A 22,274-nucleotide genomic window follows, 5' to 3' on the forward strand; every position below is an offset into this window, starting at 1 on the left:
GAGTTTGAGTTAAGCTATGGTAAATCTGAATCCAAACCAAGACTAAACACTAATTAATAACTAAATTAATGGAGTTTGATTCAAACACAACATCAAATTTGAAGTTAAACAGATACAAATCAGAAATCAGAAACATTGACAGAAACAGAAATGCAGTAACATTCAGCCTCCCTTTTCCAATTGTTTCTCCTCAAGTTGGTGTCAAAAACTTGTTAAATCCCACAATGTGGCTTCAATAATCCCTTTGGAGTCTTGTGTGTTATATTCGCTGCCCGAGCCACGAACAGCCGAAGAAACCCTCTCCGGAGCAGAACAAGCTCGTGCAGACCTCTTTTCAACTGGCAAAACTGGATTTCTGTCTTCTACGTGCTCCGATCAACTTGATGATGATATAAGAGCTAGCCACAAACCTCAGAGAACCCCTCAAAGGCTCACGACTTCGGATTGTACAGCAGGTGGCCGGAAAACGCGAAAACAGGGCTCAACACCGCCGGAGAAACCCTTTCCTTTGCGCCAAATTCAACTGTTGGAATATACCCATTCGGTCGGCGTTCGACTCCTCACGGAATAAAGATTACAATGGAAGAAGATTGGGTGGAATCGGGCTCGCCGTGAGTTACGCTCCTCAACAGAGGAACGCTATCGCGGGGGACGAAGCACAGTGTTGGGCAGCCACTGTTCATCCCGAAGGTTGCGGCTTATATGCCTTTGATTAATCAAGCAATCTCAGCCGTTGATTTCTGAATCCAGTGGTCAGAACTTGATCTAGGCTCTAGGGCAGCTTAGGGCTTCCAAAAATTTTAGGGATATTCCGGCTTGATCTTCCATGTTGGCTTGATCAATTTGAGCAAATTGACTTGATTTGGCTTGATTTGATTGCGATTAAGCTCGAGTTTGATCCGATTTGAGCCCTAAAATCAATTAAAACCCAATTAATGCAAAAATTATCATTAAATCATGAAAATTATAATCAAGCTTCAGATTATGCAATATAGGACAATTAAGATCAAATCGATTTATTTTATAATTTATTTTCATGTAAAAACTTAAAATGAATCGATTAAAAATGCATAAAATCCTAACTCATCAAATCCCCCACACTTACCCTTGAGCGTCCCGCTCAAGTCAACAAAATAAACTAAGGTCGTCGTACCCCCCTAAATCATTCTTAATCATGATTAAAAACAATTAAAAGAGAATTATCTAAGTTGTAGAGTCTCAAAAACTTAAATCCATGGACTAACCCTTGTATTTGGTTAACTACATAGCAAGTTTCACCCTTCATGATTAATTGAGATAAATATATCACACTAAATCTCACGAAATTATTTTCAGTGAATAAAATCAGTGGCTCTCATCCTACATTCTAATTCATGATCAAAGTGAAATGAAGCTCACTCAAGCAACTTAAGTTCATGCATTACCATAGGCTTGCTTGTTTTCTACTCTCCACCACCATTCTTGATTTGGAATCTACATATACTAGGCTTATTCAAGACATAAAAAGATATGAACTGAGACAAATGAAATAGAAATTTAGAAGTGAAATTTCAAGAGAAAAGAAATTCAAAAAAAGAGAATAAATGCAAGTGGTAAACATGAGTATAGTTAAATGCTAATCAATAAATCCTTGCCCTTTTTCTAATTTCTTTCTCTTGTATTCCATTTGTTTCAATGTGTTTTGCATATTCATGAATCAAAAATGAGTCAAACTCCTTAGGTTCATTTCCTTGATACATTCTCTTCAATTCTTTTTTTTGCTTCAAGATTCACCACATGTGCCATTTTTGTTTTCCCTTTGAAATTTAACTCAATTTCTTCACATTTAGATTTCACAACAGATAAAAAATAACATCCAATCATCACAAACTAAAATTCACTTCACATGAAACCACAATTTCAATGTATCATTGACACACTGAATTCCAAAAATTATTCAAATTCAATCTGAAATTTGACTTATTCTCTCTTGTTTCTTGTTGTTTTTACTCTATTCTTTTTCCATCATGAAACTTAATTGATAATGCTAATAACCATGCAAAGTTCTGTGCAATTCAAATTCGGATTAGCAATTCAAAAATTATAAGAATGGGCTGAAAAAACCAAACTGCAAATCTGATTTTTCTATTTTTTTCTTTCTGTTTTTCATTAATTCTTTTCTGATCTGTTGCAACACAATTTTGAAAGTTTAGAATCCGAATTTGTTGTTTAGGAAGTAACTGAATAGAAGTGGATTTTTACAGGATTCATCAACTGATCAGATTCTTGAAACCTTTATTGATGCATTCACAATTTCCATTTTTTTCTACATTCTGCCCCTTTTTTTCTCTGTTTGATTTCTTTTTCTCAATCTGATCTGATTTGATCCATGATATCTTGTATCCATTCCAATCCTACTTCTTCGATTGCTTTGCAATTGGTTTGTTGAAGGAAATCCAAGCAAAACAATTCACAACTTCAATTCATCATCATTTTTTTTTCTTTCCAAACTGTTTTCTTCTCATTTTTGTTTCAACTTTGATTCCTGATCATAAACACAGTATTAGCACTTCTTTCAGCCTTTCATAGCTTCACAACATAGAAGCTTCAGTAGATTACATCATAGCAAATCACAAGGGCTTCAAAATTACGAACTTGGCACATTGTTTTTCTTTCTTTTCTGATTCTGTTTTTTTTCTCTAATCTGATGCATTTCGCATCTAATTTGCATCCATAATTCCTTGCACTTCAATCCTAATTCTCCAAATGAATTTCAATCGATTTCTTGAAGACAAACAGATTACATTCATTCCATTCTTCACAGCCCATCAAAAACCTCATTTACCTCACTGTTTTTCCCTAATTTCCAGCCTTGTTTCCGTTTTAGTCTTCATCAATTTCCAGAAGTTAATCTCCATAATGACTCTTCTTTAGCACTGAAATAAAATGGTTGAATTCAGTTTGTAGATGATCAGGAATGAATCCAAAATTTCAGAAATTGAGAGTCATGCAAAACTCAATTTGTGCCATTCTTGTAATACTTCCATCCTTTCCTTTGTCAACCTTTCCAGATCTTAGACCTCTGAAGATTCACATTCAAGACTTTGACTTATTTCCAGAATTTAGATCCTCCAGAAGCTAGAATCTCAGTTCCAAAACAAAACTCCAAGACAAATTCGGTTGACTTGAAAAATTCTGAATTTTGTGTTTCAAATCCTAATGGCACACTGATTTTTGTTGCCTTTGTTTTCAGCTTCATAATTCATCACAAAAACATTGTATTATCAAATAATGATGAAGATATTAAGTGCTCTACTTGGAATTCTCATTGACAAATTGTTACAAATCAAGATTGGCACAACAACTCCAATTTGGCACATCTTTTTCTTTTCTTTTCTTCTTTCTCCTTTCTTCTATTTTTTTTTTTCATTCTCAAATGAATCTGATCAACTTATCATCTTGAAACACTTCAATTGCGGTCAATCACAAAAATTTTGAACATCCAAAACCTTGTAGCATCAATTCCATGAAAACTAACTCCAATTTAGAAAATTTTCAAAAATTTTCATGATAAAGAACACCTCCTCCCCCACACTTAAATCTTTGACCGTCTCAGGCAAAGAAACATTAATATCAATCAAAAATACTCATGTCCAAGAAAGTATAAAAATTAAGCCAAAAATGAGGGTGAAAAAGGCAGTGGTACCATAATAATAAAACACCAATGATAACCCCAATGAAACGCCAATGGAGGTTGAAGGAGACGCCAATTCGCTTCCCTTCAAAGTTCTGTGCAATTCAAATTCGGATTAGTAGCTCAAAAATTGTAGGAATGGGCTGAAAAAACCAAACTGCAAATCTGATTTTCTTTCTGTTTTGTTTTTCTTTTCTGCTCTGTTGCAGCACAATTTTGAAGGTTTAGAATCCGAATTTGTTGTTTAGGAAGTAACTGAATGGAAGTGGATTTTTACAGGATTCATCAACTGATCAGATTCTTGAAACCTTTATTGATGCATTCACAATTTCCATTTTTTTCTGCATTCTGCCCCTTTTTTTTCTCTGTTTGATTTCTTTTTTCTCAATCTGATCTGATTTGATCCATGATATCTTGTATCCATTCCAATCCTACTTCTTCGATTGCTTTGCAATTGGTTTGTTGAAGGAAATCCAAGCAAAACAATTCACAACTTCAATTCATCATCATTTTTTTTTCTTTCCAAACTGTTTTCTTCTCATTTTTGTTTCAACTTTGATTCCTGATCATAAACACAGTATTAGCACTTCTTTCAGCCTTTCATAGCTTCACAACATAGAAGCTTCAGTAGATTACATCATAGCAAATCACAAGGGCTTCAAAATTACGAACTTGGCACATTGTTTTTCTTTCTTTTCTGATTCTGTTTTTTTTTCTGATCTGATGCATTTCGCATCTGATTTGCATCCATAATTCCTTGCACTTCAATCCTAATTCTCCAAATGAATTTCAATCGATTTCTTGAAGACAAACTGATTAGATTCATTCCATTCTTCACAGCCCATCAAAAACCTCATTTACCTCACTGTTTTTCCCTAATTTCCAGCCTTGTTTCCGTTTTAGTCTTCATCAATTTCCAGAAGTTAATCTCCATAATGACTCTTCTTTAGCACTGAAATAAAATGGTTGAATTCAGTTTGTAGATGATCAGGAATGAATCCAAAATTTCAGAAATTGAGTCATGCAAAATTCAATTTGTGCCATTCTTGTAATACTTCCATCCTTTCCTTTGTCAACCTTTCCAGATCTTAGACCTCTGAAGATTCACATTCAAGACTTTGACTTATTTCCAGAATTTAGATCCTCCAGAAGCTAGAATCTCAGTTCCAAAACAAAACTCCACGACAAATTCGGTTGACTTGAAAAATTCTGAATTTTGTGTTTCAAATCCTAATGGCACACTGATTTTTGTTGCCTTTGTTTTCAGCTTCATAATTCATCACAAAAACATTGTATTATCAAATAATGATGAAGATATTAAGTGCTCTACTTGGAATTCTCATTGACAAATTGTTACAAATCAAGATTGGCACAACAACTCCAATTTGGCACATCTTTTTCTTTTCTTTTCTTCTTTCTCCTTTCTTCTTTTTTTTTTTCATTCTCAAATGAATCTGATCAACTTATCATCTTGAAACACTTCAATTGCGGTCAATCACAAAAATTTTGAACATCCAAAACCTTGTAGCATCAATTCCATGAAAACTAGCTCCAATTTAGAAAATTTTCAAAAATTTTCATGATAAAGAACACCTCCTCCCCCACACTTAAATCTTTGACCGTCTCAGGCAAAGAAACATTAATAACAATCAAAAATACCCATGTCCAAGAGAGTATAAAAATTAAGCCAAAAATGGGGGTGAAAAAGGCGGTGGTACCATAATAATAAAATGCCAATGATAACCCCAATGAAACGCCAATGGAGGTTGAAGGAGACGCCAATTCGCTTCCCTTCAAAGTTCTGTGCAATTCAAATTCGGATTAGTAGCTCAAAAATTGTAGGAATGGGCTGAAAAAATCAAACTGCAAATTTGATTTTTCTATTTTTTTCTCTTTCTGTTTTTCTTTAATTCTTTTCTGATCTGTTGCAGCACAATTTTGAAGGTTTAGAATCCGAATTTGTTGTTTAGGAAGTAACTGAATGGAAGTGGATTTTTACAGGATTCATCAACTGATCAGATTCTTGAAACCTTTATTGATGCATTCACAATTTCCATTTTTTTCTGCATTCTGCCCCTTTTTTTTCTCTGTTTGATTTCTTTTTTCTCAATCTGATCTGATTTGATCCATGATATCTTGTATCCATTCCAATCCTACTTCTTCGATTGCTTTGCAATTGGTTTGTTGAAGGAAATCCAAGCAAAACAATTCACAACTTCAACTCATCATCATTTTTTTTTCTTTCCAAACTGTTTTCTTCTCATTTTTGTTTCAACTTTGATTCCTGATCATAAACACAGTATTAGCACTTCTTTCAGCCTTTCATAGCTTCACAACATAGAAGCTTCAGTAGATTACATCATAGCAAATCACAAGGGCTTCAAAATTACGAACTTGGCACATTGTTTTTCTTTCTTTTCTGATTCTGTTTTTTTTTTCTGATCTGATGCATTTCGCATCTGATTTGCATCCATAATTCCTTGCACTTCAATCCTAATTCTCCAAATGAATTTCAATCGATTTCTTGAAGACAAACTGATTAGATTCATTCCATTCTTCACAGCCCATCAAAAACCTCATTTACCTCACTGTTTTTCCGTAATTTCCAGCCTTGTTTCCGTTTTAGTCTTCATCAATTTCCAAGAAGTTAATCTCCATAATGACTCTTCTTTAGCACTGAAATAAAATGGTTGAATTCAGTTTGTAGATAATCAGGAATGAATCCAAAATTTCAGAAATTGAGTCATGCAAAATTCAATTTGTGCCATTCTTGTAATACTTCCATCCTTTCCTTTATCAACCTTTCCAGATCTTAGACCTCTGAAGATTCACATTCAAGACTTTGACTTATTTCCAGAATTTAGATCCTCCAGAAGCTAGAATCTCAGTTCCAAAACAAAACTCCACGACAAATTCGATTGACTTGAAAAATTCTGAATTTTGTGTTTCAAATCCTAATGGCACATTGATTTTTGTTGCCTTTGTTTTCAGCTTCATAATTCATCACAAAAACATTGTATTATCAAATAATGATGAAGATATTAAGTGCTCTACTTGGAATTCTCATTGACAAATTGTTACAAATCAAGATTGGCACAACAACTCCAATTTGGCACATCTTTTTCTTTTCTTTTCTTCTTTCTCCTTTCTTCTGTTTTTTTTTTCATTCTCAAATGAATCTGATCAACTTATCATCTTGAAACACTTCAATTGCGGTCAATCACAAAAATTTTGAACATCCAAAACCTTGTAGCATCAATTCCATGAAAACTAGCTCCAATTTAGAAAATTTTCAAAAATTTTCATGATAAAGAACACCTCCTCCCCCACACTTAAATCTTTGACCGTCTCAGGCAAAGAAACATTAATAACAATCAAAAATACTCATGTCCAAGAGAGTATAAAAATTAAGCCAAAAATGGGGGTGAAAAAGGCTAGTGGTACCATAATAATAAAATGCCAATGATAACCCCAATGAAACGCCAATGGAGGTTGAAGGAGACGCCAATTCGCTTCCCTTCAAAGTTCTGTGCAATTCAAATTCGGATTAGTAGCTCAAAAATTGTAGGAATGGGCTGAAAAAACCAAACTGCAAATTTGATTTTTCTATTTTTTTCTCTTTCTGTTTTTCTTTAATTCTTTTCTGCTCTGTTGCAGCACAATTTTGAAGGTTTAGAATCCGAATTTGTTGTTTAGGAAGTAACTGAATGGAAGTGGATTTTTACAGGATTCATCAACTGATCAGATTCTTGAAACCTTTATTGATGCATTCACAATTTCCATTTTTTTCTGCATTCTACCCCTTTTTTTTCTCTGTTTGATTTCTTTTTTCTCAATCTAATCTGATTTGATCCATGATATCTTGTATCCATTCCAATCCTACTTCTTCGATTGCTTTGCAATTGGTTTGTTGAAGGAAATCCAAGCACAACAATTCACAACTTCAATTCATCATCATTTTTTTTTCTTTCCAAACTGTTTTCTTCTCATTTTTGTTTCAACTTTGATTCCTGATCATAAACACAATATTAGCACTTCTTTCAGCCTTTCATAGCTTCACAACATAGAGGCTTCAGTAGATTACATCATAGCAAATCACAAGGGCTTCAAAATTACGAACTTGGCACATTGTTTTTCTTTCTTTTCTGATTCTGTTTTTTTTTTCTGATCTGATGCATTTCGCATCTGATTTGCATCCATAATTCCTTGCGCTTCAATCCTAATTCTCCAAATGAATTTCTATCGATTTCTTGAAGACAAACTGATTAGATTCATTCCATTCTTCACAGCCCATCAAAAACCTCATTTACCTCACTGTTTTTTCGTAATTTCCAGCCTTGTTTCCATTTTAGTCTTCATCAATTTCCAAGAAGTTAATCTCCATAATGACTCTTCTTTAGCACTGAAATAAAATGGTTGAATTCAGTTTGTAGATAATCAGGAATGAATCCAAAATTTCAGAAATTGAGTCATGCAAAATTCAATTTGTGCCATTCTTGTAATACTTCCATCCTTTCCTTTATCAACCTTTCCAGATCTTAGACCTCTGAAGATTCACATTCAAGACTTTGACTTATTTCCAGAATTTAGATCCTCCAGAAGCTAGAATCTCAGTTCCAAAACAAAACTCCATGACAAATTCGATTGACTTGAAAAATTCTGAATTTTGTGTTTCAAATCCTAATGGCACACTGATTTTTGTTGCCTTTGTTTTCAGCTTCATAATTTATCACAAAAACATTGCATTATCAAATAATGATGAAGATATTAAGTGCTCTACTTGGAATTCTCATTGACAAATTGTTACGAATCAAGATTGGCACAACAACTCCAATTTGGCACATCTTTTTCTTTTCTTTTCTTCTTTCTCCTTTCTTGTATTTTTTTTTTTCATTCTCAAATGAATCTGATCAACTTATCATCTTGAAACACTTCAATTGTGATCAATCAAAAAAATTTTGAACATCCAAAACCTAGTAACATCAATTCCATGAAAACTAGCTCTTGGCACAACAACTCCAATTTGGCACATCTTTTTCTTTTCTTTTCTTCTTTCTCCTTTCTTGTATTTTTTTTTTCATTCTCAAATGAATCTGATCAACTTATCATCTTGAAACACTTCAATTGTGATCAATCACAAAAATTTTGAACATCCAAAACCTAGTAACATCAATTCCATGAAAACTAGCTCCAATTTAGAAAATTTTTAAAACTTTTCATGATAAAGAACACCTCCTCCCCCACACTTAAATCTTTGACTATCTCAGACAAAGAAACATTAATAACAATCAAAAATATCCATGTCCAAGAGAGTATTAAAATTAAGCCAAAAATGAGAGTGAAAAAGGGTTAAAAGTAAGTGGTGAAGAATGAATGAAACATGGAATTGTATGGGTTATGAAAAAATTTTAAAAATCTAGATAAAGGTGGACCCATCATAAATATTATAGCCTTAAAAGAATACAAGCAAGTTCTAGTGTGGCAATTGTAACATCCCCCTTCCTATATATAGGGGATGCTACTTACTTTAGCATTATTAAATCCTAAATAGAAATTTCCATAGATAAATGATAAAAAGAAATATTCTTAAAATAACGGAAAACTATTATTCTTAATGAAATAGAACAACTGTTCAACTCTTATGATGCGGAAGCGATTACTATAAAAGACATAATCAATACTAAGCATGGTTATTTATTTATTTATTCTAATCCACGGTTCCGCCGCCACACACATCGAACACTGCTCCTGCTGCCTCCCGACGCTTAAAGCTTTTCTTTACCTCTATCTGCAGTATAAGGAATGCAACTATAAACAAAGCTTAGTAAGTACATACCTAATCTCACAAAACAACGAAAATCATTGCATGCATTCTTAGTAATTAAACAGGAATGACTTATAATTATAAAAATATGTACTTAAGCAGAAACTACTTGAACATGGAATTTGCAGTTGATGCACTTTCTTAACTAAACTTGCTTTAACTTGAAAGCTTTAAAATACTGACAAAAGCTTGCTTTACTTGTCTTGAATACTTATAACTTATACTTTAAAATAATAATCAACTTTTTCTTGGGGCCCAGGCATAGTACCAAAGCGCACGCCCTAATAGAGACAGGGGTAGCGAGCCACCAATCCTAGGAGGGTAAAGACCTCGATCTTACCAGGGCCAAGACTTCGGAATTGGTCACCTGGATTTATTTTACGACAACTTCGGAAGTCGGGTACTAGCCTTTTCAAAGTAAAATACTTAATATCCTTTTTCTACTCATATAGTACAATGCTTGGCATTTCTTCAAACATTTAGTATGCCTAAACCTCTAAATCCTTGGATTAGAGATTCTTGGAAGGCCTCGGCCTTATAACTTTCTTGTAGTATGACCACATAATGTTAAACATACTCTCGATCGTATAACATAATTTCTATGCTTAAACCAGAAATTTTCATGTTTGTACTTAAAACTGATAATTCTACTAAACCTTGAAACAGAAAACATGCTAAATCAATTCTAAAAGCATAAAAACGACTTCGAAACTACTCTTACTGCAGGTAAATAGTACTTACAATATCTTACCTCTTATATCATGCAATTCTACCCTTTTCATATGTTTTAACAAAATCATGCCTATATACTTCAATCAAATCATGTTTAACAGAAATCATGTCATGTAAAGCTTAACAGAATCATGCGAAAGAACAATACGAAAACAACTTATACTGCAGGTGAGAGATGTACTTACCTTGTCCGCTCACTAAGATTTTAACGCTAAGGTTTGTGAAATCGCAGACCTTCTCCGAGGTGCTCTAGCACCTTCTTCGCACGACCTTAATTAATATAATTAATTAATTAACTTTAATCTTCTTCTTCGCGTGAACAGGGGCTCGGGCCGGCGTCAGCTGAGGCAGGGCAGACCGGCGGCGTCTTTTCTTCAGGATGTCTAGAAGGAGTGGATGACCCCTTGATCTTCAACTGTATAACCTTTCCTCTTCTCGAACGTTATATGGGCAACGATCCTTTGAGATGATTCCACCAATTCTCTTCTCTCCGATGGCAAGCAAGCAAGGAATAAGAACCCTCCTTTCTTTCTCTTCCAGAAGCCTCCAATTAATTTGCCATGCAAATTAATTTGCCTCCATCAATCATGGTCATGATTAATGATATTGCCCTGCAATGGGAACCAATGGGAAAGAAGGCCAAGCATGCAATGCATGCAACGCCCAACACATCCCATGGAAAGCTCTTTCCATGCATCCAACGTGTAAGACAAATCCCATGGGAAAGTCATGCAAACAATCCCATGGACGTGCAAGAAATCTCTCAAAGCCAAAATCCCATGGAAAGCTTCTTCCATGCATGCAACGTGTAAGATAAAGCAATTGGAATTGCTTTATCACGTTGATGCAATTAGCATGCAACGTTGCCTTCCCATGCATGCTTCCAACGTTGCCTTCTCTCCAATGCACGCTTCCAACGTTCGTTCACCGCCGCTGGCCCTAGGCACGAAGAGGAGGTGGGGTTGGCGGCAACAAAAAACGGAGAGATTCCTTGGTGCCGCCGCCTCTAAGGGAGGAGAGATCTATTGAGATGTTCTCCGTTCTGATTCTTTCGCCGGCGGAACCCCACCACGTCGGCCACCTCTTCCGCGAGCCGCGTCCGCCCGCGCAGACTGCGTCCGCCGCGTCCGGTTCCGCTGGCGAAAGAATCAGAACGGAGAACATCTCAATAGATCTCTCCTCCACTAGAGCCGGCGGCACCAAGGAATCTCTCCGTCTTTTGTTGCCGCCAACCCCACCTCCTCCTCTTCGTGCCTAGGGCCAGCGGCGGTGAACGAACGTTGGAAGCGTGCATCGGAGAGAAGGCAACGTTGGAAGCGTGCATCGGAGAGAAGGCAACGTTGGAAGCATGCATGGGAAGGCAACGTTGCATGCTAATTGCATCAACGTGATAAAGCAATTCCAATTGCTTTATCTTACACATTGCATGCATGGAAGAAGCTTTCCATGGGATTTTGGCTTTAAGAGATTTCTTGCACGTCCATGGGATTTCTTGCACGTCCATGGGATTGTATGCATGGCTTTCCCATGGGATTTGTCTTACACATTGGATGCATGGAAAGAGCTTTCCATGGGATGTGTTGGACGTTGCATGCATTGCATGCTTGGGTTGCATGCTTGGCCTTCTTTCCCATTGGTTCCCATTGCAGGGCAACATCATTAATCATGACCATGATTGATGGAGGCAAATTAATTTGCATGGCAAATTAATTGGAGGCTTCTGGAAGAGAAAGAAAGGAGGGTTCTTATTCCTTGCTTGCTTGCCATCGAAGAGAAGAGAATTGGTGGAATCATCTCAAAGGATCGTTGCCCACACAACGTTCGAGAAGAGGAAAGGTTATACAGTTGAAGATCAAGGGGTCATCCACTCCTTCTAGACATCCCGAAGAAAAGACGCCGCCGGTCTGCCCTGCCTCAGCTGACGCCGGCCCGAGCCCCTGTTCACGCGAAGAAGAAGATTAAAGTTAATTAATTAATATAATTAATTATATTAATTAATTAAGGTCGTGCGAAGAAGGTGCTAGAGCACCTCGGAGAAGGTCTGCGATTTCACAAACCTTAGCGTTAAAATCTTAGTGAGCGGACAAGGTAAGTACATCTCTCACCTGCAGTATAAGGTATTTTCGTATTGTTCTTACGCATGATTCTGTTAAGCTTTACATGACATGATTTCTGTTAAACATGATTTGATTGAAGTATATAGGCATGATTTTGTTAAAACTTATGAAAAGGGTAGAATTGCATGATATAAGAGGTAAGATATTGTAAGTACTATTCACCTGCAGTAAGAGTAGTTTCGAAGTCGTTTTTATGCTTTTAGAATTGATTTAGCATGTTTTCTGTTTCAAGGTTTAGTAGAATTATCAGTTTTAAGTACAAACATGAAAATTTCTGGTTTAAGCATAGAAATTATGTTATACGATCGAGAGTATGTTTAACATTATGTGGTCATAATAAAAGAAAGTTATAAGGCCGAGGCCTTCCAAGAATCTCTAATCCAAGGATTTAGAGATTTAGGCATACCAAATGTTTGAAGAAATGTCAAGCATTGTACTATATGAGTAGAAAAAGGATATTAAGTATTTTACTTTGAAAAGGCTAGTACCCGACTTCCGAAGTTGTCGTAAAATAAATCCAGGTGACCAATTCCGAAGTCTTGGCCCTGGTAAGACCGAGGTCTTTACCCTCCTAGGATTGGTGGCTCGCTACCCCTGTCTCTATTAGGGCGCGCGCTTTGGTACTATGCCTGGGCCCCAAGAAAAAGTTGATTATTATTTTAAAGTATAAGTTATAAGTATTCAAGACAAGTAAAGCAAGCTTTTGTCAGTATTTTAAAGCTTTCAAGTTAAAGCAAGTTTAGTTAAGAAAGTGCATCAACTGCAAATTCCATGTTCAGGTAGTTTCTGCTTAAGTACATATTTTAATAATTATAAGGCATTCCTGTTTAATTACTAAGAATGCATGCAATGATTTTCGTTGTTTTGTGAAATTAGGTATGTACTTACTAAGCTTTGTTTATAGTTGCATTCCTTATACTGCAGATAGAGGTAAAGAAAAGCTTTAAGCGTCGGGAGGCAGCAGGAGCAGTGTTCGATGTGTGTGGCGGCGGAACCGTGGATTAGAATAAATAAATAAATAACCATGCTTAGTATTGATTATGTCTTTTATAGTAATCGCTTCCGCATCATAAGAGTTGAACAGTTGTTCTATTTCATTAAGAATAATAACTTTCCGTTATTTTAAGAATATTTCTTTTTAAAATTTATCTATGGAAGTTTCTATTTAGGATTTAATAATGCTAAAGTAAGTAGCATCCCCTACATGTAGGAAGGGGGGATGTTACAGCAATCACCTAAGTGCATCACATAAAATGGTTAACCTCACTAGGTAGAAAAATCACATTATCTCAATTTCATCATTCTAGATTCCATCACTAAAAGTAATTCAAGTTTTCAAAAATGTTCATCGATGGACTTAAATTCCTAGAATAATCAATCAAATTTAACTCTCTTTCAAGAGCTTCCAACATGATGTAAAGAAGTCCTAGGGGGATACATTTATTCCCTAGCCTAAACCATGCATGAAGTGAACTTCAAGAATTTATTTCAAACTAAAATGCTCATGATAATGGAAAATTGCTACTGATATAAAACTGAAAATTAAAAAGAAATACAGAAAATGATATTAACAATGAAAAGAAAGTGCAAAGTTGGAACACTCCCCTGAGTTCTGGCGGTTGTAGACGGTTCAACAATAAAATCCATGCCGACAATGGAATTGATCGGGGAGAGGTAAACATCTTCATAATATGGCCATGCATGTGCTAAGTTGCTTCCTTAAAATTCTTCACCTCCTTGGATGGTATCTCAGGTGGTCGGAATCGACTCAATAATATCTTCCACCCTGGAGATGGAACTGTAGTGGGTGATGAAAATAAAACTCCTTCTGACATAATCTCTTCGAGTATTCTCTCTGGTGGTCGAAGATGATTCAGATGAAGCACCCACATTGGTAACTCGACTGTTGCTTGAAATGTTGGGGTTTTATTCAGCATTAAAGGAGACTTTATCAACCTTGGAAGTGTACAATCTGAGTTTTTAAATACATCTGCAAGTCCAAAGAAAGAATTCATCTTCCACACGCATGTGGAGTAAAAAAGAGCAGAAATAACAATATCAAACTGTGTAGGTCATGCATAAAGAAATGAATCACATCCAACAAAATCAAATACCGGTACCTTTATGATATTTTCTGAATGATGAGCATGAATACTAACCGTGGATGAATAGGAGGTACCTAAAGCATGGCAAATACTGGAGTGACTACAAATAGGCCCTAATTGCTGCTTATGTGGCTCCACAACTTTATCCTCCTCGGATAAGGATTCCTGTTCTGACTCAAGTGAATGTATAATAAAAGAAAGTGATTCTTGGGGTATTGCCTCCATGCAATCCCCTACACTCATACATCTGCCCTCTAAATCCTTTGATACCTCAATCACTAATAATGGTCCCTGGGGCTCAGTGCAATCCCCTACACTCATTTGGTTAGGCTCCATCATTCGAACTGAAATTAACTTGCACTTATGTGTTTCCTGGACTTGGTTCATAATTAATTTCTGAACTTTGAGCTTGCATTTGATTCATGGTACTTACAAATTGTTCAAGTTGCCTCTCAAGATTTTGCAAGGTTGTAACAGCCCTTTGTTAAGATTGTTGTTACAGTAGCATTTGTTGCATCATCTCCTCAAACTTTTGTTGTTGTTGAATAAACTCAATAAAATTTTCATATTCATCTTGGTTTGAGCATGCATTTTGTTAATCTTGAAATGAGGTGGGATGTTGAAAATTGCTTGAAATCTGTCCACTTTGAGAAAATAACGATTGACATTGATTTTGGGCTTGAAACAATGCATTTTGATGTTAGAAACTTGCTTGAAAGTTCAAGGGAGGTTGCTGAAAATTTGTGCCTTGAAAATCTTGATTTAGGGGCTGTCGGAAACCACCATAAGATTGAAAAATTTTGATTTGAAGGCTGGAATTGAGCTTGCTGAAAATTGTTGAATTAAGGTTGTGAATAATGAAATTGTGACTGAAAATTATTATATGGTTGCTGAAAACTTTGTTGTTGTTGATATGGTTACTAAAATTGATTTGATTGCTGTTGAAAACCTTATTGAAACTGCCCACTTTGAAAATTCTAATTTTGAGGTCGAAATTGATGATCCACATGTTGAAAACCTTGATATGGCTCCTGCAAATAAAAATTTTGCTGTTCAAATTGTTGATAAAATGGTTGTTGATAAAAAGAATTTTCATATATTTTAGAATCCAACAATGATCCAAGTAACAATAAAAGAGATTATTCATAAGCTCAAATCAAACAATTCCTACTAATTAGTCCTCGGCAACAGTGCCAAAATTTGACAACCCTAGATTTACTATGTGTCACGAGTAGGGTTGCAAATCAGAATTTATAATTTTATCGAAAATCCACGATAAATACAAGCAAATCAAGTATAGGGGCCTTGAGTCGTATTTTTCCAAGGACTAGTAGACAATTGCTTAAATTGAACTTGGGTGTGTCGCTCTTTTTTGGGTTTTCTATGAAAATAGAGAGTTTTAATGTTTTGAAATGATATGCAAATTAAAATTGAGAAATGAATGAAAATTGCAAGTCACTGATCTAGAAATAAAACTCTAAAACAAACCACACCCTAATGCAAACTCTAAACATCATAAAAAAAATTAAGTAAACAACTAAACTTGAAACGAAACTAAGCCAAACTAACAATTGAGAGGAAACAATTCTAGCTTGCTAAACAATGATGTGAACTGACCTATCAGCTACAATTAACTAACACAAACAAATGCTTAAACTAATAAACATCAACCCTGATACCATTGAGGTCAGATTGGCACGAAACAATGTCAAACCTAAATTCAGATATCAGATTCGATGGCAAAAAGAGTTTGAGCTAAGCTATGGTAAATCTAAATCCAAACCAAGACTAAACACTAATTAATAACTAAATTAACGGAGTTTGATTCGAACACAACATCAAATTTGAAGTTAAACAGATACAAATCAGAAATCAGAAACGAAATCAGAAACATTGACAAAAATAGAAATACAGTAACATCCAACCTCCCTTTTCCGATTGTTTCTCCTCAAATTGGTGTCAACAACTTATTGAATCCCACAATGTGACTTCAATAATCTCTTTGGAGTCTTCACGTCAGTCTCTTGTGTGTTGTATTCGTTGCTCGAGCCACGAACAACCGAAGAAACCCTCTCTGGAACAGAACAAGCTTGTGCAGACCTCTTTTCAACTGGCAAAACTGGATTTCTGTCTTCTACGTGCTCCGATCGACTTGATGATGATATAAGAGCTAGCCACGAACCTCAGAGAACCCCTAAAAGGCTCGCGGCTTCGAATTGTACAGCAGGTGGCCGGAAAACACGAAAACAAGGCTCAGCACCGCCGGAGAAACCCTCTCCTTTGCGCCAAATCCAGCTGTCAAAATATACCCATTCGGCCAACGTTCGACTCCTCACGAAACAAGGATTGCAATGGAAGAAGATTGGGTGGAATCGGGCTCGCCGTGAGTTACGCTCCTCAACAGAGGAATGTTGTCGCGGGGGACGAAGCACAATGTCGGGCGGCCACTGTTCATCCCGAAGGTTGCGGCTTATATACCTTTGATTAATCAAGCAAAATCAGCCGTTGATTTCTGAATCCAGCGGTCAGAACTTGATCTAGGCTCTAGGACTGCTTAGGGCTTCCAAAAATTTTAAGAATATTAATCCGGCTTGATCTAGGTCATATCCTCCGTGTTGGCTTGATCAATTTGGGCTAATTGGCTTGATTTGGCTTGATTTGATCGCGATTGAGCTCGAGTTTGATCCGATTTGAGCCCTAAAATCAATTAAAACCCAATTAATGCAAAAATTATCATTAAATCATGAAAATTATAATCAAGCTTCAGATTATGCAATATAAAACAATTAAGATCAAATTGATTCATTTCATAATTTATTTTCATGCAAAAACCTAAAATGAATCGATTAAAAATGCATAAAATCCTAACTCATCAGGCATCCAAAGTTGCTACCGTCCGATTATATCAGACGTACAGTATCATTCCACATGGCTCCATATTAATAAATTGTCATCCACAGGACCAAGACACGTCTCAAATAGTTGACACTCGAATCGAAACACTTATTTTAATACCTACATTTTGGTTGGTGATGTTCAGGGAGGACGTAGGCGGTCTCATAAGATGCTTTCGGGTGGGCAAAGATGAGTGCGAAAAGTGACATGGTGAATTAGCGAAAAGTGATAAGATTAAGGTAACGTTTGATGTTTGGTTCGTTAATATTTGGAAGGGTATTAGAAAGGGCACTTCAAATGTAATTCATTGTGTTTGAGGGGTGATATTGACATTTTATAGTATTAATAAATAATAATAATAATAAAGTGGTTAGAGTAAGATGTAATATTTTAGTTCATATTAAAATTTACAATAAAATTATTAGTGACTTAAGTCTAAATAAGCACATTATTAATAAAATGTCTTAGAATAAGTATATAAAAATGTCAAAGAAACCTATCCGTACCCACTTGCTCAAGTCTCCACATAGGTGGGTCCCGCTCGAGATTGAACGACATTTCCAATTACGATAACCTTTGCCGAACCTCAAAAGAGATTAACCAAACGAAAGCAAAATTGTATATTAAATCTTACTGCCTTCCTATTTATGGCAGCGCTGGGTGGGTGAGTGGGTGGGCCACTTGGGGCCTGACCAACCAAGAGGTGCCACGTGAAATGGAGACCTTCTCGAACATTCTTGCTTGGTTCGCAAAAAAGTCCTTTATTATATGTACTATTTATAACAATTATAATAAAAGTAGCAAATTTTAGAAAAAGGTGCCTAGTATATGGGATTTAACAAAAGACACCTTCATAATATCAAAAGTGCCTTATTTCATTCTCCTTAAATTTAAATACACAATATATTTTAAATATCCAACCCTTTTAGGACTGCATGGCAAATGGATTCTTTGGCCTATTGCACTTTAAACTTTTCAAAGTTGAATATTGTGTCAATATGTAATTTTTTAAAAGTGTAAGTAAATTATAATTAAGTTTATATATATATATATATATATATATTGAATTATCCATGAGCACTCTAAGCATTGTGTTAATTTTTTCCCAATTTTTACTTCTTTTAACTTAATCATTATGTCTTAAAATCTAAATCATAAAAAAAATTAAAAATTTATATTTTTCAATTTTTACTTCTTTTAACTTAATCATTATTATGTCTTAAAATCTAAATTATAAAAAATAAAAATTTATACTTTGTTTTCATGGATGCAACATATCATCTACTTCCCAATTTTGACATTCATTTTTCATGCTACCTATCATTCAGAAATCGAATAATCCAACATCTAGTATGGTTTTAAAGACAAAGCACCTAAGGGGGAATGATATACTGAGCTAAGTAGAAACGAACTCAAAACATGATAAACCCCTATATTAATTAATAAATGCCTCGAGGACAAAGCCACAAAGAAATACGTAACTGTAAACCTTGAAGCTGAAAGCGGAGGCAAGACTAAGATACATTAAACTAGAAAAAGAACACTATAAAAAAATATTTTCTTCTTCAACAACCAACTACATCTCCATACGTGAAAAAAAAAATCCGGACTAGAGACTTCACCAGTAATTCCAACTTTAAAAAAATCAAGATATGCACATCGAGGACTATGACACCAGGAAACGATAAGTTAAAAGGCCAAGCAGATGGTTTAAAACAAAAAACAATGCCTTTCGTCGATTTATAAAATTCCATAAGCAAAGACATCATCTTTGACAATCATAACGAGACAACATCCTCCGAGTTATATCAATCAAAAGTAGTAGCTAGTTGCTCTAGTGGAATACAGACAGATTCTATAACAAGGTTGCTTAACGATTCTGCCTACGAATAACGAATCCGTCCGATAGATGTTATGCAAAACTACAACAGCGTTATTAAGGCAACCGGTAATTAATCCAACATATAAAACTTATAATCCGAAAAGTAGAAACAAAATAACTAAATCATTACGCGATATCCCAAACGTGTTGCAACAATTCCGATCTTCTTAACCGCATGATAACCAGCTAAAAATAGTAATAACAGACGATAAGAACGATATCTCACCAAATGAAGAACTCGAGGAGAGGAAGAGACAGCTGGCCGCAACAACCGAGCGCCGAGCCAAGCAAATGAGAGGGGTTGCAAAGTTCGCCTTCTCGTCGACTTTATAGACGGAGGGGACTGGCAACCCGCATAGGTTTTCTATTTCAACCGTCAGATTGTAATCTGATGGTCATGATCGGATGGGAAATCTACGGCCACGCAATGTTTAATCAAATAAGTAATATCTCTTTGTGAAAGCCCAATAACCGTTCTTTTTTATCGCAGTAGCCCAAAACATTTGGCCCAAATAAATAAAACTCATTAATTTTTAAAATAATAGAGTGATTAAAGATATATAAAGTAATAAAATATCATATATATATATATATATATCTTTTTATATGCAATTTTTTTATTGGTCTATAGGCATTAATTATCATTAGTTTTAGCATATGTCTTCATTTAGGATTGTAAATGAACAATATTCTTGTGAACAAGTTCAATGCACTTGCAAATGTCTACTCACGATTAGTGCTTCTCAAGCGTATGGATAAAAGGAATCTTAATTACCTTAGTTCCATCGAAAAGGAAACTCTTTATACTATTTTTATATGAAAAATTAAAGGCAAGTCTAATTGTCAAAGATTCCGCATGATATTGATAATGCCTTGTGATTCCTTGGCCTTAGGAGCTGACAAAGGCCATCTAAGCGGCCAATTTAGTTATCCTAATGTTCTTTCTCTAATGAATTTGAAGTAGTACATTTTAATACAACATTAAGTTTAACACATAGAACATGAGTGTGCGCCTTTTTCAGAATCTACAACTTTTTTTTATATACAAGTGGAAAATAGTATTGAAAATAAGTTTATCGATATGGATTCCTCTCAAGTCTCAATTGACGTGCTCGACAATTTGAATCCATTGTGATCGTGGTGATGGTCTACCTTTCCATCAATTCTCTTCCCACTCGTGATGGATTGTTTTTAGTCTTATTGATGGAGAAAGCTTTATGTTTTATGGCATTACGTGTTGAATTGTTATTGGGTAGAGTGAATGGGTCCCATGAATAATAAAGGATCCTTTAAATCAAAATTATTATAAGAGTAATGATAGATAACATGAAAAATACAGCATGAATGTAGCATGATACACTCAATTGTATGGATGTGGGTCCCACTGCATGTCAGTAGGACCCACTGTATGCAGTGTGTCATGCTACAATTTTTTATGCTATTTATCATTATTCATTATTATTTTCCAGTCTTCCGGTTTGACCAGAAGAGTAATGATAGGTAGCATGAATGTAGCATGACACAGTGTATACAGTGGGTCCCATTAACATGCAATTGAGTGTGTCATGCTACATTCATACTGCATTTTCATGCTACTTATCATTACTCAATAATAATATAGATATTCTAATCTTTTTTTATATGTATAAACAATTGGTATTACTTTAATAAACATATTAAAATTGTAATAAATCGATTGATGAAATTATGGATTTGAGAAAATGACACGAAAATATTACTTATCTTCACTCTTCATATGTATTTGTAATGTTTCATTATATATCATCATTAATTAAAATTTTCTAATACATATAACATTAATATAATATATAATTAATTAAATATATTTATATATATGATATATCATAAATGATTATTTTAAAGTTAAATAGTTAGATAAGTTAATTATTAAAAAAATTAGAAAAGAAATTGTACCTGTGGGCTGGGGTTTTAACTACTGTCACCTATTAATAAGAAATCACATACAAAAAACTGAGACAAGAATTCAGTTTGTCCTAAGCATTTCTGGTTTTCACTTTTATACTGGTCGTATCTGTTTTTACTAGTTTGCTTAACACTCAACTTTTCAGTCAAACCGGTCTGAATTTTTCACTGGCTCCTACCTGCAGTTTAATCAGTTAAACCAGCTGGTTTTGATGGGTTTTAAAAGCACTGCTTCTATGTATACAACAGTATACCAAACTTTGTAACAGTAAGATTGTATTGAAACATAGACTATACAACTTTTCAAATATTGATGCAATTATTAGATGTGGTTCTATTGCATGGAACAAGAAAAAGGTTGTGTTTTTTCTGAGGGTCATTTTCTTGTGTGATCTCTTCTAACTTTGCCTCTTCATTCGGCCATGAGGTATCCATATTAATGTCTCTGTGGCTTTGTTCTGGAGGCATGCATATACTGACAGTATAGGGGGTTTTCATGTTTTGAGTTCATTTCTTATTGTCTCAGGATATCATTTCCCCTTACATGGTTACAGGAATATCTCCAATATTGGAACACAACCATTATGAGCTAGTCTTTTATACCATGTTAGTGTTGGAATTTTTGATACTTTTTTCACTCTCTTGTTATAAAATGAATTGTCAAGTGGCTATTTTACTCAATTCTCTAAATTTTTTGATGTATAATCATTAATTCTGTGATTCTCACATGTGGAACAATGGAAACACGAATTTTTTTTAGAGTTTATTTTCTAGGTTGATTTCTGTTCGCCTTACCTCTGCTGTTAGCTGGGAGGTCCCATATTTAGTGTTTCTCTGGCTTCGTCCTGAAGGCATAAGTTGAGGATATAGGGGATTTTCACTTTTTGAGTTCATTTCTGGTTGGCTCAGGAGATCATTCCCCTTTGCAGCTTTACAAGAATATTTTAAATTTGGAACATAACAATAATATATTTAATGATCTAGCTAGAGTGAGACAGTAATATTTGATGGCCAAAAATACTTGTAATAAATGGCTATCTTTGTTTTTTGTATACTTTTTGTTAATTTCTTATGATCTTTAATTCCTCCTAGAATAGAAATT

General features: G+C 35.0%; 1 long non-coding RNA gene across 2 annotated transcripts; it reads right to left on the minus strand.

Moving 5' to 3' along the window:
• Positions 1 to 42: 42 nt before the first annotated feature.
• LOC141816748 (uncharacterized) lies at positions 43 to 19,519 on the minus strand. 2 transcript variants are annotated; one of them, XR_012600732.1, is made up of 3 exons: positions 19,455 to 19,519; positions 16,377 to 17,148; positions 43 to 911 (listed from the first exon to the last, which is right to left on the minus strand). It is a non-coding gene; the product is annotated as an uncharacterized LOC141816748 (long non-coding RNA). The 2 variants fall into 2 exon arrangements; XR_012600731.1 differs by lacking the exon at positions 43 to 911 and having other exon boundaries at positions 16,241 to 17,148.
• Positions 19,520 to 22,274: the final 2,755 nt, after the last annotated feature.

The sequence above is a fragment of the Curcuma longa genome, unplaced genomic scaffold (assembly GCF_044706935.1).
Source record: "Curcuma longa cultivar G26 ecotype Majalengka, Jawa Barat unplaced genomic scaffold, ITB_CL_G26_1.1 contig_17957, whole genome shotgun sequence".
In the NCBI taxonomy this organism is placed as follows: Eukaryota; Viridiplantae; Streptophyta; class Magnoliopsida; order Zingiberales; family Zingiberaceae; genus Curcuma; species Curcuma longa.